The sequence below is a fragment of the Thunnus maccoyii genome, chromosome 22, assembly GCF_910596095.1.
Source record: "Thunnus maccoyii chromosome 22, fThuMac1.1, whole genome shotgun sequence".
NCBI classification, from domain to species: Eukaryota; Metazoa; Chordata; class Actinopteri; order Scombriformes; family Scombridae; genus Thunnus; species Thunnus maccoyii.
This window is the reverse complement of record NC_056554.1, coordinates 22,865,198-22,883,419: the sequence shown is the minus strand read 5'-3', so window position 1 is coordinate 22,883,419 and position 18,222 is coordinate 22,865,198. Positions and strand designations below refer to the sequence as shown.

The window sequence follows — 18,222 nt, the reverse complement described above, 5'->3', positions numbered from 1 at the left end:
AGCCAATCACAGCACAGTAGTACTAGCCAATCACAGCACAGTAGGGCGGGACTACTCTTGCAAAAAGGACAACCGTTAAGAATGCTAAGACTACGAGCGTTACAAAGGACGTACAGCTAAAAGTTTTTAGGCAACAGCTAACTTTCAAGGTCAAAGTCAAGTTTGAAATGTCTAAATATAGGTATGCCCTTGTTTCTTGGACTAAGGGACCAGACAAAATGCGATTAGCATCGTACCAACAAACTGGATAATTGACTTTGATGCAACATATACTCCCAGAACATATATTTTGTGGAATGTCACATTGCTAACACCAAGAAGCCTGTAAACTCATGGCAAGTTGATTTTGCTTCAGTTAGCAGGCAAGTTCAACTCTTAATTTTAACAATGACTATAATGTAAATTAGGAAACTCTTATGCCAGCATGCTAATAGTGAAACATTAATCTTGTTAGCATTTAGCAAAGTATAGCTGAGTGTACCTTCCTGCAAAATAGGCTAAACCACGCAGGATGCACACATCAGTCCCATGAAGCGATTTGTTTTGCAATAATGACCAACTAGCTGTACATTACCTGGATTTACAGGGCTACTTTTGAAATATATCAATAATGGGTGACATTATTCATTTTGAAATGATTCTGTTAGCCCTCAAGTATACAGTGTTTTATAGCTTGTAATGGTGTTGATTTTTGGCATTAAAATTCTGTCTTCCTACATTAATGTAGAAAGAGAGTCTACACTGAAATCTGCTGAGCGGGAACTTTTAAAAGTGGACATGCCAAAACACCACAAGAGACCCAGGAAACCCAAATGCCTCTTCTTTAACAATGAGGATTTCAGTTGGAATTGACCAAAGAAAACACTACCATTTACACAGGCTACTGCCTTCTCATTCTTTCATTTAGACAATGCATTAGTTTGCATTACTTAGTACTGCTTTGAAATAGTTTTTCTGTTTATAGAGCCACACCATATGTCAAAGTTATGTAACATGATTATTTTTTTAATTCATTAGGAATTGAAACTTGAGAGTGGCCTCAAAACTGGAACTGGTATCATATAAGAGTATTTGTGTATTGGTTCATCTGTAAAACTTCCACCAGTCACTTTTGCTATAGTGGTTATATAAATTTAGGACTTGAAACCTTCAGTGACTAAAGATTTTTCTGTGTTGTATTTAGAGTGAGCTGTCATCTGATCATCTGTGCTGAACAGATTCCTTCATCTGCCACAGTGAGAGCCACCACTATCTAACCCAGCAGGTAAGATTGTTGTTCTGACATAACAACACAGACAAGCTAGTTGAGTTTTGCAGAAGTGAAGACATCAGTGTTGACTAGAAACCTGCAGAAATGTTACTCACACTGAGTCCAATACCTGGGCTTTATTCCAGAAAGTGGGTTTAGTGAAAACTCTGAGTTCGTTAACCCTGAGATGAGGGTTTTCAGTTCCAGAAAGAGAGATAACTTAAACTGTGGGTGAGTTACCACAGTAACTAATTAAATTCATCACAGTGGCTATGTCCATTATTTTTATAATGTAAAGGTCCAAACCTTCAGGTGCGCAAGGAAGAAAACGGAGAAAAAAGGAGGAGGAAAAGAAAGCCCAATATAGAGGTATGTCGTCTTATGTCAGTAATAAAATGCCGTTTTGTGTGTAGACGTTTCATTTATAGCAGCTAGCTAGCTAAGTAGCAATAGAGCTAATGCTAGACAATGATGCTACAATAGCTGCTGGACTCAGATAACGTTAGAGAATGAAGGATATGAATCTGAATGGCAAGTCAGTAGCAGCTGTCTGGATAACTGCTCCTTCATACAACGCAAGGCATTGTGCTGAAATTTCAGACCAATGTCAGTGATAATGACTAACACTATATCCATAAAAACGTAGATTTCTGCACTTGGTTGCACTAGCTATGTGTCAGCTTGCATGATCCACTTGGTATTGTAGGTATTGTAGAAAGCTAGATCAATATTGAAATATCATATTAATAAATTAAATCTATACTGGATTACTGTGTTGTAAAATGGCAGCAATTCATGAAAAAATGACGCTGTGTGGCAGAAAAACTGTGAGTGAGTTCTGTGACATGTTATGATTGACACCTACCCCAGAGACGTGTGTAAATATTTAGTTGTTATGTTGTAACCGATCTCCGTGGTGCAAGATTTTATTTTAGTGATGCATAAATCACAACTTAGTAATAATTTATGTTATAACTAAATTTGAACTTAAACACAGCTGTTGCAACAGGCTGCAGCACTTATTTGTCATTAGCTACATGTGTTTGCTTGTAACAGGCTAATATCTACTCTATAATTATCCAGATGCTCTCAGGAAACATCTGCAGAAGCCTCCAGCTGCTGGAGAAGTTACATCTGATCTCCCATCTACACCAAACTCTGAAGCAGGTATGTTCAGCCAGTTATTTGTGGTCGCTGTGTAATTGATAATACACTGTTATGTTGTCATTATTATTATTATTATTATTATTATTATTATTATTATTATTATTGACTGTTACAGTTATGCCTTGTTACTAATTAGATGTAGGTCTTAGTCAAATTAAATATAGTTTATTTGTACAGTGCTACTTTATATGCAGTAGAATGAGACAAAGGACTTAGTGCAGTGGTGTAACAGTCTGGATGTTCTGCAGTTTGAATACAGCTTCAGGTCAAAAACATCTAACATGATATCAAACACTCCAGCTACCTGCAGTGAAACACAGCCTGCAGCAGGTGAGTTCTGTTCATTGTATGTTACAGCTGCAGTTATGTAAATAATGTTAATATGGTCAAATCCAGACACATTTCTGCTATAATTCTATTAAATATTCACAGTCAGTTATGAACATACGTAACTCATCCTGTACATGTGGAATGTTTTCTCCATTTTCCACAAATGGATGCTGGGGAATCTATTTTTATTATGCCAGTACTTTGGCCGAACCTATAACCATTTTCTAACCCTTAACAATAACAGAAAGCCATGGGAACTACAGCTTGCACACACATATTCTGTTTCTTTCATTTTCATTCATTCATTTTTTTTTATTCATTTTTAGGCAGTATCGCCACCTACTGGACTTTTATTTAATAAAAAAAATTCAAATGAGCTACAACTACACTGAACTATGGGTCCATTTAAGAAAGTTTCAAGTCAAATACCAATATGATCTATTATTAAATGGTTTCTTACATATTTGCATTGTCATGGTGACACTAGTGCAATAAAATATATTGAATCATAAATATCATTTCTATATTAAGAAAGGGAACATGGCTAACTTAAATACTAATCATTGTTAGACTGTTAGTTCTCTACAGGACACATTAAAGCTAGAATAACTTATTCCCATCAAAAATAATTTAAACCTGGAAACTTGACCTTTTTTCACTCATGTAATTGAACAGTTCTGGTCAACCGTTCTCTATAATTTGTGCTTTAGATGTGTTTATTGCCTATTGTGTTGTAATTTATGAATCATTGTGTGTTCTTACTAAAGGATTAATAACTATATTTGCTTGTATGTTTAGATTTGCCTGCAGGTGAAGGAACAACAAGCACAACATTCACTGCTACTCTACAGCCTGCAGACACCATCAACTGGAACATATCCTGAAGTATGTGAGTCCATCAAGGCAGCAGCTATAGATCCTGTCTGATATGATGAGGACGGAGTTAGTCAGCAGAGATCATATCAGGTAAAATAAGACTCTACATTTCCACAATGACAGGATGGGAGAAGTTCCCATCACTACCACTTTTACAGAAAATTAGTGAATGGAGAGAAAATCAAGAGAAGTTGGGTGTTATATTCCAAGGAAAAAAGTCTTTACTGCTTCTGCTGCAAGCTGTTCTCACAAAAAGCTACAAACTAATCAGTAATGGACTTAATGACTGGAAAAGTTGCACTGAAATACTCAAAACCCAGAGGAACAGTCCAGAACATTCTGGGTACATGACATCTATCCAGTGTAATCTATAAATAACCAAGTGCCAGTGTCTTGGATGTTACTAACAGGTAGTTGGTAGTTGGGCACCAAATCCTAATCTCACCTAGGGAACTGAAATGGCTAGAGAAGGCCCTTCATCCTCCTCACTCGACAAAAGAAGAGGAGATTTTGGGTACATCCCACTTTATAAGGTAGAGAAAGAGAAGGAGAGTTCCACTGCCTCATACAGGAGCTGAAGCTCTTCCATGGCCAGTTCCAGACATATTTTAGGATGCCGGTGGGACAGTTTGACGTCCTCCTGGGGATGATAGTGCCACATCACCAACTACCGGGATCTTATTGACCCAGAGCAGCATCTGTCAGTCTGTCTGAGGTAAGTTGTTGTATAGCATAAAAGCTACTAAGTTATGCAGATCTGTTAAAATATTTATATTAAAGCTTGTCACCATAAGAACAAAGTCTTTCAAAACACCGCCTTATCTACCAATGTATCTATCTATCATATCACCCTCTTTTTAACTAGACAGTCATTACAGATCAAGTATATTCCGCCATTACTTTTATTATTCTTTATTTTTCTTTGTACAATCTGTTGATACATTGTTTACATCACTTTTGTAAAGCCAGGCACAGGCCAGTTATTTCATGAAAACAAAAAACACTGCATCCAACTGCATGAATGATGAAAGGCTCACTTTGAGATGAACGTAAATCCAAATCTCTTCTAACCGGCTGTCCACTAAAAGAGCAACTTGTGAAGTGATATCATTTATATTTAGGCTACAATAAGGCTATATTTAGGTTAGGTGAATGCACTGCCTATGTGCTACACCATATTTGTGACCCATCAGATTCTGTGACCTGCAGTGCTAGAAGAAGTACTCAGATCCTTTACTTAAGTAAAAGTATCAATTCTTCATTACAAGTAAAAATCCTGAATGTAAAATCCTATTAAGTAATAGAAGTCTGTTTACATGTTGCTTAATCATTGACTCATCAGTGTTAATTATGTTGTTAATATATCATTTACAGCCCAATTTTCTGCAAAATTAGTAATTTTACTTTAGTACTTCAAGTAAATTCAGCTGGTAATAGTTATATACTTTTACTTAAGTAGGATTTTAAATGCAGGCCTTTTACTCAGATCCTCTAACCTAAGCAAAGGAACTGAGTACTTCTTCCAACACTGCAGGTCACAGAATCTGATGGGTCACCAAATATGGTGTAACAGCAGCTCGAATTTGTCCATGATCTCCCGCTTGTCAGGTATGCAGACCTGTATATAATTTGCCATAATGTGGATACATTGTAAACTTGGTATATTGCTAGACTGTTGAAACAATAGTCCAGTAGATGGCGGTAGTAGATTAGAGGCTATTGACTGTTGCAGGGCTATAGCAGTTCATCAAGAGGGAGCATGATTGATAAGGAAGAGTCTGTCTACTATTGCCACCTACTGGATGATTATTTTAGCATTCTAGCAGCAGACTGTGAATGTAAACAGTATACTCACAATATGTCAAATTATATACCACAACAATATAACAATGTATAATGTATCAACAGAAATATAAACAAGTGTTTGCACCAGGACATGAGTGCAATTTCAAAAAAATGTCATGCATGCTTCTGATCCAATTTTAGCCTCTGTCTACCTCTATTTATAGAGAGAATGAGATTATTGTTTATTTTTATTATGGATAGATAGTGCAGTCAAAAAATAATATCAGTTTTAAAAAATCATAAACTTCTGGCACAAATATGTATCAAGTTGTTTTCTTAGATTTTGTTTATTAGGCCAAGATGAAAACCTCCTCCCACCTCCCCCAGATTCCTCAGCACTGGGGGTTCTTTTACAACCATCACCTCCAGTTTCCGTCTTGATGTGTCAACTGTAGCCAATTTGTTGAAAGACAACTGTGATGTCATCTGGGCACAAATGAGGGAAACCCAGATGCCAGTCTCAACGGAGGAGCTCTGGAGGAACCCCGCCAGGAGGTTCCAGGAGAAATGGAATTTCTCTAATTTTATCAGTGCACTTGATGGGAAGCATGTAGTATTAAGGCACCAGCTAATTCTGGCTCCCGTTTTTATAATTATAAGGGCACCTTCTCTGTGGTCCTCCTCACTCTGGTGGATGTGGACTACCAGTTTCTGGCTGTCGATGTGGGAGGCTCCGGCAGCAACAGCGATGGAGGCATCTTCACGAATGCCACTCTAGGACAAGCCCTTCAACCTGGTACCTTGAATGTACCAGCACCATGCCCCTTTCCTCAGCACCAGAGTTGGGACTGGTGGCATTTGTGATAGTAACAGATGAGGCTTTTCCAATGAAAACCTTTCTCCTTCATCCCAGTCCTGGGAAACATCTGCCAGAGGATTACCGGGTGTTCAACTACCGCCTCTCCAGAGCACGACGCATTGCTGAGAATGGTGTTGGCATTCTGCTGGAGAGCGTATCAGAGTGTATAAGAGCTTTTATAATACATCTATGTTTGCTGTCAACAATTTATGATGGTTTGGGCATGGTTTGAAGCAATGGTAGAGTCCAAACTACGGTTCCTCCTCCAAAACACGCCCACTTGTACAGGAAGACAATATACTATAGCAGAAAATTAAATTGAAAATGTTATCAAAGTTGCAATAAACGACATCCAGCCCCACTAGATGTCACACTAGCACCAGCACTTCAGACCAAAACAAATATGTGTATCGTTTACTCAGTAAAGTTGGGGGGGGGGGGGGCGAACACACAGCTCACAAAACTCAGATCAAACTGTCAAGCTAGGCACTGGTGATCAAATATGCATCAAGATTCTGATACTGCATTGCCTATTTCTCGCCTTAAATGTTTTCAGAAACATGTTTTACTGTTTTTGTAATTTGAGAAAGTTTGTGACAAGTTCAAGTTGGAAACGGACACAGTGAATGGCCGAGATAAACGTCATCACATTTTGAACGCGCTCTCTTCAGTGGCTCTCTTCAGCCCATGAACCCTATTTGGACGTTCAACGTCCTTCATGTTCATGCTGCGACTGCAACTTGACGTACTTCCCATGTTGTGGTAGCAACTTCCAGTTAAAGTGTGGTGCCTTCCGGATACATACATACTCAACCATACAAATACGTACATACTTATGCACACACATACATACATTCTCACTCATACATATATACACACACACACACACAAAAATGTATGTACATATATGTATATGCATGAGAGTGTGCATGTATGCAAAAGTGCTTAGTACCGGTATATAGGTATATATGTATGTGCAAGTGAAGTATTCTTTTTTGGCCTAGTCGGCCTCTCATAAAAACCTCATTATACTTGACCTCATGACAAACGTGAGCCCAGAGCAGCAGCAGCACCCACATCTTTTCACTTCCTGATTTCATTTTCTCTGTCTGGTAAATGATAGTCTGCATGGTTTCCACACACCGTTAGACTGCTTCCCTGTTTTGTCAGTGTATTGTATGTACATCTTTACTTGGTTAGACCTAAATAATGTGATTAATTTAGTAAATGAATCAATAAGCATTGCTTTATGAAAAGCTAGCTATAATCCAAGTGTTTTCTTGTCTTACCTATCATTTGAAAGGCAACAGTAGGCTATCAGTGGCAGTACTGGCTGGTGCCCTGTAGGTGAACTTTCATCCCATCATTATTAGAGATATGTATCATTTGAATCTTAGCTACAACCTACTACTACTCTTATGAAAGCTCATTATTGGTATTATTGGTCTGGTAGTTAATCAATACTCTTTGCAGTTCAGGACAAGATTAGATTTTATTTGTATTTTAAATAAAATGTTTGGTCTCCAGAGCAACAATGTTTTAAAAAGGAAAGTCAATAACAATAGTCTGTTTTACTGGATACAAGACAAAAATCTAAATAAAATAAGTATGCTAATATCTGCCGAGCAACGTATCAGTCGGGCTCTAGTTTAATGTGAACTAAACAACTAAATTAGTCCTGCCCAGCTCCTCTGCTTTTCTGCTTCTCATATCCAGTAAAGTCTCCTGCCGTTTGCTGCCCCAGCCCACACCCAGCCAGATCCCGTGTCGTCAGCCCACCCCACTGATGTCCAGCCAATTCTCCAACCCGCTGACACCCAGTCAGAACTCCAGCTGCACAATTAATGCCTCGGCCCTGTCATGTTTCCTTTGCCCTTTTTGCCTCTGTCCCTGTCTTCGGCCCCACCCTCTCTTCTCTTGTCTTTGCCATTCTCCACCTGTCCACAAGTTCCCCCCTGGACTTTCCTGCCTGGTTCCATCACCCACCTGCTCCCCTCTTGCTATTCTCCTTGTGTTGTCTTCACCTGCTGCTCATTACCCCATCAGTCCCAGTACTATATATACACCGATCCTCCGTTATCCATTCCCTGCCGTAGTCAATGACTACGTTTACATGCACAAAATATACCAGTTTTTGCCCTTATTCCGAAAAAGACAATACTCCTACTAAGCTGTTTACATGGCAAATGAAAATGAATATTCCACATATATTCTGTTTACATGCAGAGGGTTTTCAGGGTTTCCCTCTGCTCCAGTGGGAACGGGAATCACAAGAGCTCTACAGGCAGTGAAGTAAACCAGCAAGACAAAATGTAAAAGAAACACGAGACAGCCCACCTGTTGTACTGATGTACAAGACACTCACACAGTCAGGCAGAGCTCTGAACTCTGCCCGTTGTCTATGTCACACTGCAGTACTCTGGGAGCTCTTTAAGTCGGGGGCTGACCAGTATGCGGTCACTGTTTATGCCCTGTTGGCTTCACTCAGTTTCCCCCTCTCTTGCTCTGCTTTCCTGGATGCTTTCCGGCGGCCGGGAGGGGAACAACCCTCTGGAGAGAGACTGGGCAGTGACTGGGCAGTGTCACCCATATAGACTGTATATAAAGATGGACTGAGCAAGGCATGATGTCACCCATTGGTTTGCATTGGAGCCAGTTTTGAGTCGCTGCTTACGGTCGATGCCATTTTTTCCGTTTGGAGCCTTGACCTTCCAAATAAGGAGTCTGGAATCAAGCCCCGCTAACTTGGACCGAAGCGAAGCTAGCTTGCCGGGAACACTGAGCAGTGCAGAATTGTGCTAACATTAGCCAACTAACAGGGCAGGTATTGTTACCAAATAACGTTAAACTTACCGAAACATTATGACAACTGTAAAATCCAATTAACAATCCAGTTGTGAATAAAAGAAGGCTCACACTGCAACTGTAAAGATTGGTCTTAGTTTTGTCCAATTTTTGTTCCTAGTTTAAGACCATCATTAAGACCATCACCTGCTGGTAAGTTGGAGTCCTCATTGTGATCCTATGTATATGTAACTGGTTCTCAGGTCTCAGATCTTTTGCATGCTCAGGTCTGTGGTTTAGTTTCCATCCCTCACACACGCACAGTTTATACGCTTTACATCTTGGTTCACATCCAACCAATAGCATGTGACATTGTGGCTATCTTTTTAGATATGTGTGCACCTTAAAATGAAAGCCAAAAGAACAGTCTGCCATCAGAGAGACTTAGCTAACTCATAAACTCACCTAAAGTTTTGTTTCTCATGGTTATTATCGTTCAAGCTGCAGATTAACAACACCTTGGCGCTTTAACTGACGCAGTGTGAAATGAAGAAAACTGGACTGTTCTTTCTTCTTTTTTTCCTCTCAGCCACAGGTAGGCTACTTAAATTATATCAAAATTGACATCCATATGGGTTTCATTTACTCACTTATGAGCTGTTTATATATGTGTGTGTATATATATATATATATGTGTGTGTGTATATATATATGTATATGTGAATATATATATTGAACTTTGGTGGCACCTGGTTTCAGCACTCATGGCATAATTCATCAGGTAAATCGGGGTTGGGCACATCCTTCTGACATTTTATTCCCCTCATTTTTATAGTTTTTAAGGTTGATTCTCCCACTAAAATCACTGTAAACATTGCCTTAATGCTGTAGATGAGAGATTATTGGATTATTGCTGTGTACTCAAAGCAGCAACGAACAGTGAATGTTGCGAGGGATCTGTGGACTTTCTATAGATTAGTGTAATATACTACTGACTATCTGTCATTTAGCAGCTAAAGAAACAGATTTTTCTCAGGTAATGGTTTACGCAGATTTGGTATTAAGGAGCTTAAGTTCACAATTTTCATATGTTTTAAGGCACAGATATGTCATTCCTCCTGTTCATACTGGCTGTTAAAAGATCCCCTTCAAATGCACTTTCAATGTAAGTGATGGAGGCCAAAATCCACAGTGTGTCCACACAGTCATTTAAAAGTTGATGTGAAGCTTATACTCAGCTTCAGCAGTCTGAGTTAGTCACATCAAGTGGATATCTGACACATTTACAGTCTTTTTAGCATCAAATTCCCTCTTTGCGTTTCCTCGGACCAGGGGCGTTTTTCAGGAAACACTAAGGTATGGCAATGTGACATGACGTCATAGAAATACTTAACTTTATTGAAAAGCTGAGTCTCTTTTACTGGCCAGGGACATCTACACATTTTGATAAATAAAGGCCAGTCTCAGATGAAGCTGAGTCTAAATTAATTGTTTTGTGGTTACCATAGAAGCAGTTTTGTTATTCTTTTTATCATCATTTGTAATTATGATCAGTAATGAGCAAAACCTGGAAACGCAGCAGCGAGACATATCTCCATTATCTCTCTCTCTCTAAATCCAATTCAATTCAATTCAAAGGGCTTTATTGGCATGAACTTTTCAAGAACAATCCCCTCCCCCTCCTGCTCTGTCAACACAACAACACAAATCCATCTATAGATGAAATGGTGGTTCTTGAACGGAAGTTCAGTTCACTCAATCCATACAACCCCAAAGCCTCAGTCAAATAAGTATAAAAAAGAGAACAAAGTCACCCAGCCTCGGCTGACTTGGATACCAGACGGTTTCCTTGGAAAAGAAGAAGTTTCTTCTCCCAGCTGCATGTGGGAACACAATGCAAACTCACTCTTTGCGTCGGATAGTATGAGGACGTAAGGGGGCTGGACTCTTAGAGAGCGGGTAAAACAGAGCAATGTCACTGGCTGACTGGACTGGTGGGTGTCGAGTGGAAGTGGAGTGAAAAAACAATGTGGGTGATCACATAATCAAAAAAAAAAAATCAAAAGAACATTGTGCACTCTTGACATAGTATGATCAACCACATAGTTTGCTGTAACCAAATGATTCTGTGTTAAGATGTCTCACCAAGATGTCTCGCATTTTGCTTGTGTAGACAAATTGAGTGTCTCGTCTGGTGGGAAAGAGGAAATAGAAAAGGTTATCTGAAGTGCATGATACTTGGTGACCCTGGTTCTAAAGATGTGGTTGGTGAACTAAATACAAGAACAGAAAGCTGTACAAGACATGTATGACACCATATATCAAATTATCTTGATTATCTTACAGGAAACGGGTGTCTGCAGACAGTGGTGTGTGAATGCATATCTGATGCTTGTGGTTGTTTTGGTCAGAAACTGAAAGTATAAAGTGTCTGTGAGCTATTTAAGGCTCTCCCCTCTTGCTGCAGAGATGTATGCATACACTTTAGTTTAATTTATTTTATTTAATTTATTAAAGGCAACTGGATCGCAAGAGAATACTGTGTCTGGTATCTAGTAGCCTTTCTCACCTAACTAGACAAGCTGATATTTCAGCTGCAACAACAAGTGGAAGAAAGCAGGACAATGGAGATAAAGTGAGGAACAACTGTGTTTTAGGGGAAAGGAGACATAACTTATACTTGTAAGAATTTTTGTAAATACTGAATACATCTAGGGCACAGTACTGGGAAACAATAGTAGTGGAACCTTTAAAGTCTGTGTAAAGCAATAATAAATATGTGTTCTGAGTTTTTTCACACCACCAAATTTGACTGATTAAAAAAAAATTGCCAAGTATATAAAATTAGGTTGCAAAATCATGGAAAAATAATCAGTATTCTGAGCTCTGAAACGCTGATGCCGTGTCCACTGAAGGAGCTGAAACCACGCCCCCAACTGAACGGTCTGAACCTCTGAACTTAACAACGCTCATGCTGAACACCCTTAAAAAATATACAATTTAAAACAGGCCTTGTTTGTAGGTGTAGGACAAGCAACAGGGATGATATTTCAAAAATAAAGTAACACTAGGCACCAATGTTTAATGTTTAAAATATTTTTTAGGTTAATGTGGACTTATTTCAGTAAAAATGTAACTTATATGAGTAGTTAACAAGCGATCCATCACCAATCATCGTTGTAAATTGTCATTTTTTTTCCAATGAAGTTCGGTGTCAACGTTAGTCGCTTCTTTAAAAAGCACCGCCGAGGGGCAGGATATATATATTATATATGGATATATATATTCTCTCAGTAGACCTCAGCTTTAACACTGATTCTACCCATCAACGGATGCTTCAGCTGGGTTTGAAATAACTCCTTGAGCGCTACCATTGACTGAAAATAAACATCAACAGCCTACACCAACTTAGTCCACTCTTAACAAGGAGAAAAAGGCTGAAAGTCTCTGGTGGAACAGAGGAGAATTACAAGTAAGGAACACAGAGCCAGACTGTGACAAGACCATGACACATTGGGTCCACAAAAAGGCTTCTCATCTCTCCTGGTATAATCACCTACATATTTTAGAGTTACAATTTAATAAACATCATTCTATAAAAGTAGCTCTGTAGTTTTTCAGCAGCACTATGCAGACTGCATGTGCTGCTTCATTAATGCTTGAATAAGCTTATCAATACAGATAGATAGATAGTAGGGATGTTCAGAGAGCCCTGTATTTGTATTTGTATCTGTACTTGTTGAGGCAGCAAAATTATTTGTATTTGTATTCAAATAAAAATTTTAAAAAGGCTTTAAAATAATGTTTTTGTTCTTATTACACTTTTAATTGTAGAAAATTGAAGTGTTACAATAAGTGTTTATGAATAAACTACCTTACGGAGGAGGTCCCCACACTGGGACTCGAACTGGGAAAATGCGGTAGTGAATAAACAAGAAAGTAATGACAGAAGTGTGTATTTCAACAAAGGAAAATAAGAAACAAATAGAAACTTTCCTGTTTTAAACAACCTTCAGGGCCTTTCAAGTCTACATTTCTGGGTTTACGAAATGCACTCAAATGCACCCTAAAGTCTCACATGCTTTGCCATACAAAGCGCAACAGATAGGCTCTCATTTTAATCTATGCAGCTGTCTGTGCGTGCAGGCTTGCGTCTCAGCCGTGTCTCACGGACATAACCGCGACCTAAAGCGGTCAGTTGCGCTTCAAGGCTATTTACCTTCATTTTACGTGCATCACTACGAGTATCGGGCTGTGAGCGCTTCCAACAGAGCTGCTGCTGTGCTGACGTGCTGCTCACGCTGCATTTCCTGTCTAGACTATGGTTTAGACATGGGGTTTAGGTTTCTAAGTGAGGATAGATGGCGTGATGTGACTGCGGGGTAGAAGCTCAGTGGAGGGTGTTTGTGTGCAGAACAAGCCACTGTGCAGGTGCATCTGCATCTGTTTGTTTGTGTATTCAAGAGGGAGAGCATGAGAGCGGGGTGTGCAGCTCCAAAAATAGAAAATCAATTTGTGGCGGGAAAAGTTTTATTTTAGCAGGCCGCCACAAATAAATGAATGAATGTATGGGAAACACTCAGATATCCAAGGTAAACTGGGTATTGTTCCCTTCAAGTGGCAAGTGATGACCCTCTCATAGAAGATACAGTGATCTATCTATATAAAGAGAATTGTGATAATTGTGGGGGAATTGTTGGGTCTCTGTAAATTAAAGAGTACGGTCTTGACCTGCTCTATGTGAAAAGTGCCTTGAGATGACTTTTGTTGTGATTTGGCGCTATATAAATAAAAATTGATTGATTGATTGATTGATAAACAGCATCAATGGTTTTGAGGGTATGGGCAGCAGCATGCATGTAAATTACATCTGCGTAGTAGCACTGATAAAAATGTTGCCTGTACAAACTGCAACCTACTGCTAATGGAGAGGCTTTGCTTGTTGCTTATTTCTAAAAAGCAGTGCCTCTTTTTTTAAATTTAAGCCTTTTAGTCAGTTCCTCAACATGACTTTTAAAAAGATAACTGTAAATGTATATAAACGGGGCGATACAGCTTTAACAGGCTAACAGAAAATCACTTTTTGGCACAACACCTATCTTCTCTGTCTGTTATTCAGGGTGCGCAGAGTGCGCTGCGTGCATGCTTCCGGACTGGGCTCACTGGCCAATCACAATCAAGTTATATAGGCTACTGTAATCAACCCTCATTCTGCAAAATGGTTTCTTTATGTAATATGTTTGGGCACTTACAACAAAATTTTAAAGATTAAAAGATATTCACTATGCTGTGTTGCCCAACTGTCTGCTGTAAGCCATTTTAAAACTTCACCCCAACTTCTGTTTCTGCTCTTCTCTAAAAATGGAGTTTCATGCCAGAGTCACAGCAATGCTCAAATATGAACCATAAATCTCTTGAAAACTTAGATTTATTTTTATATTTTAATCAGCTCATATACACCTGACAGGCTGTAGCTTCGCCTGCCTGTGTGTCTCTGGCCAAGTTGCTGCAACCAGGACTCTCCTGATATAACAACAGCATTCGCAAACAAACAAACTAATGAATAATGATGCTAATATCTGTGGCTATTCATATAAATAATGTGCATAACAGCTTTACTATTGATTCCTGCTTGGGAAAGTGGAAGGACTGATAGCATTAGTTTACCAAACATTACGTTACTGATGTCAAAGAGGATCTTTTCTCAGCTTTAAATACAAAACATTCTCATTATGGACGCTGTTTCTGACACTTTGGGCACTTTTGCAAAATGTTATCTGATACTTTACATTATTGACCAATGAACACAGATTAACTAACACCTTACTCCTGAGATTTATATAGAATCAACTAACTGATGTTGTATTCAACAAAAACATAATTAATATTTAACCTCAACAGATGTACTGTTTTAGAGACCCGAGACACTGGAGTCTCTTTCTGTTATTATTAATCATTTCATATTATTATTTATATTTTTTTCAAACTCTGAATTTGTGTTTCATCTTATTTTAAACATTTAAAGTATAGTCAGTCATCACAATTCCAGCAAAGTATGGAAGTGCATTGAATTCACCAAAGGAAAAAAAAAGGTTTATGTCGTTGCCTAATTGACCCCAGTATCTCATATGACTTCATATATCTCATAATTACGAGAATCATGAGATCGTTTTCTCGTGATAATGAGAAAGGTATTGGTTTGCCAACATTATACAACTGTTTGTCTGTTGGGGACCAGTTAAACCAGTAGGATGGGGTGCTTCATGGATACATGGGCTACAAGCTTCCAAAATTTGTGCTCCATATAAAGATGCTACCATTTAATAACAGATATCAGAGCACAAAATAAGTGATGCTAAAAACATTTGGCTGAAATTCCCAATCAGGTCACTTAATCTGATGGTTCACAATAAACATCAAGTAGTCATAATTAGGGGAAGATGCCCACCATAAGAACATTTTATTTACTGAAAGACATAAACGATGTTTGAATGTGATTTCAGTATGAAAAGTATCAAAACTTTTACTTTTTTTTTTTCCTTTGGTGAATGTAATACGCGTCCATGCTTTACTGGCATTGTTACTGAAAAAGTTCAAAATATGAGGGAACAAATTGAGAGTTTGAATAATAACTATAAATGATAATATGAAATTATTAATATTTAAAAAAAAAAAAAAAAAAACAACACATGTACAGAGTCTTTAGTGATCCTCTAATACACTTTTACCACACATTCCATGTGGAATTTGCCATGTTTCAGTCATCTCACATAGGCAACATCTCTAGTGTGACAGCTGGACGGTTGCCAGTCCATCAGGTCAGGTATCCACTATCTCTCACTCTTTCACTCTGCATTAAAATAACACACTTTTTGCAGAAAACAAACGTGGCAACTCTAAAGATCTAACCAGAAACACTATGACAATTATAATGATGAGATCATTTAAGATTGTTTAAAATATTGGTTGAGATGATTCGGTATAAAGGCCAGAAACATAACTCCAAATGAGGAGTGATGTTGCTCCGTTACTGCTAAATAAATACGTAGATGTTTGTGAACAGGTTTCTCATATCAACTTAAAAGGTAATAATATCCCAGTGTTGTTTTCACAGCTTGTTCCACTGTCCCTAGGTGGCCAAAAAGACAAAAGAAATGATTAGTAATTATACGTTATTACAGGTTCTAAAAAACTGCTTGTGAGGAAAATATAGCCAAATATCACAAATCACAAATTTGGTTCAGGGGGTTTACAATCTGTACAGCGATACAACATCCTGTCTTCAGACACTCAATTCAGAAAAGGAAAAACTCCTCCTAAAACATTCCTTTAAGAGGGAACAAATGGAAGAAAGCTCAGGAAGAGCAACAAAGGAGGGATCGCTCTCCCAGAATTGACACAGATGAAATAGATGTGTGTGCAGAATAGAGCAAATAGCAAAATTACAGTATGGGAAAAACAGGATGACAAAATTATAGATAAATGATAACATATATGAGGGATATAGCAGGAGGACATCAGGCAACACCCAGGTGCCACCAAACAGGTAGGACCTGAGTATGACCCTGTTTGTATTAAAGGATTTATTATTGTGTGTTGTTACAGGCAATGATACCATCATTTGCCCATCTGAGCCGGTTAAAGCTGCAGTCGGAGGCAACGTCACTTTAGACTGCCACTTTGAGTCTAAACGTAATGTGACGGGAGAATTAGTTGAATGGAAATTCAATGGTTCTCTCAGTGTCGTGGTTCACAGAAGTGAAGGTTTTTCTCCTGATGATCAAGCAGAACAATTCGAAAACAGAACAACTCTTGATGAAGAGAAACTAGGCATAGGGAACCTTACAGTGCAAATCTCATCAGTTAATACAACTGATGGTGGAATCTACACCTGCTCTGTTGGAGTTGGTCCTCAGCAAAACAGCTGCAATGTTCATCTCATTGTTGGTAAGTAATAAGGACACTAACTCTACATAAGACTACATGCTTTCAGCCAGCAAATGCAGACAAAAATCCACATGTGGCAGTGTAGTTGATGTAGCTTATCATCACTGTTTGATACGGTGGCCCCTTAAGGACAAAGTACACACAAGAGTGAAAGCACAAACATTAGGCAACACAATAGGCCTCAATTTTATAAATAAATCCTTATTTCCCGCCAAAGGAAATTTGTCTTTGTCACACAGCAACAGTGCAATGGCTTCAACAGCACCAAGAAACCCTGTGTGCTCAAAAACAACAACTGTCTGATTGAACTGGGTTTGAGGTTAGTAGCAGTGTCATCATGATGTAGTTTGTCTACCAGAGAGCACTGACAAGTTGATTTTTAGACTGTAAAACATGCATGTTATGTATGAATGTAAATAAATACTACAGCCAATATATCCTTATCAGATATTTTAAACTATCAAATTCTTATTTCAGTATTGGCCTCAAAAATCCAATAGCCTATTGGTTGTTCTATATGCAGACATTCATGTTCCCTTCAGGATATATACTAATAACTTTGGTGATCCTCAGACTTTTCCACCATTAGGTCAAAATTTCAGTTCATCAAATACTTTGGTTTTTGACCAAATACCTGCAAAATGATATTCCCATCAGCCTCAGCTGTAGGCCTGTTTTGTGTTTGGTGCTAATTAGCAAATGTTAGCATGCTCACATGTTAAACTCACATGATGAACATGGTAAACATTTTACCTGCTAAACATAAGCATGTTAGCATTTAGCTCAATGCATCACTGTACCTACAGTCTCACAGAGCTGCTAGCATGACTGTAGAAAAAAAAATACAACAAATTAGATGTACTGTCAATCCATATCTCTGATTGGCCATTCCTTCATGTGATCAATCATGTGATCACTTGAGAGCTGCTGTAATTTCACTCATCAAAGAAAACACGTCAGAAAAAGCACTAGAAGAAAATATAGTAACTGTCTTAACATTCTTCATAGTTGTGTTGTTTACCATGTTTGTATCTTTAATGAGCACAGAACAGATTGAATTGTGTGAAAGTGTGTGATGATTAAATGCATGTACAGATTTTTGTGTGTATGTCTTTATCAGTCCTTCCCAACTAATTTAATACTCTTCTGTGTCATTGCAAACTTAATAGAGAAATCGAGTAACAAATCCAAAGCCAAGTCACCTGAAGGTACTGACACGACCCCC

The 18,222-nt window shown here is 38.4% G+C and overlaps 1 long non-coding RNA gene across 7 annotated transcripts; it reads left to right on the top strand.

Moving 5' to 3' along the window:
- The first annotated feature begins 93 nt into the window (after positions 1-93).
- LOC121889804 lies at positions 94-16,848 on the top strand. Of its 7 annotated transcripts, none has more exons than XR_006093618.1 (7): positions 94-181; positions 1,184-1,264; positions 1,548-1,618; positions 2,333-2,416; positions 2,665-2,746; positions 3,545-4,337; positions 5,748-8,445. It is a non-coding gene; the product is annotated as an uncharacterized LOC121889804 (long non-coding RNA). The 7 variants fall into 7 exon arrangements; XR_006093620.1 differs by lacking the exons at positions 94-181; positions 5,748-8,445 and adding exons at positions 9,552-9,645; positions 16,656-16,848 and having other exon boundaries at positions 729-1,264; XR_006093623.1 differs by lacking the exon at positions 94-181 and having other exon boundaries at positions 729-1,264; positions 3,545-3,712; positions 4,218-4,337.
- Positions 16,849-18,222: the final 1,374 nt, after the last annotated feature.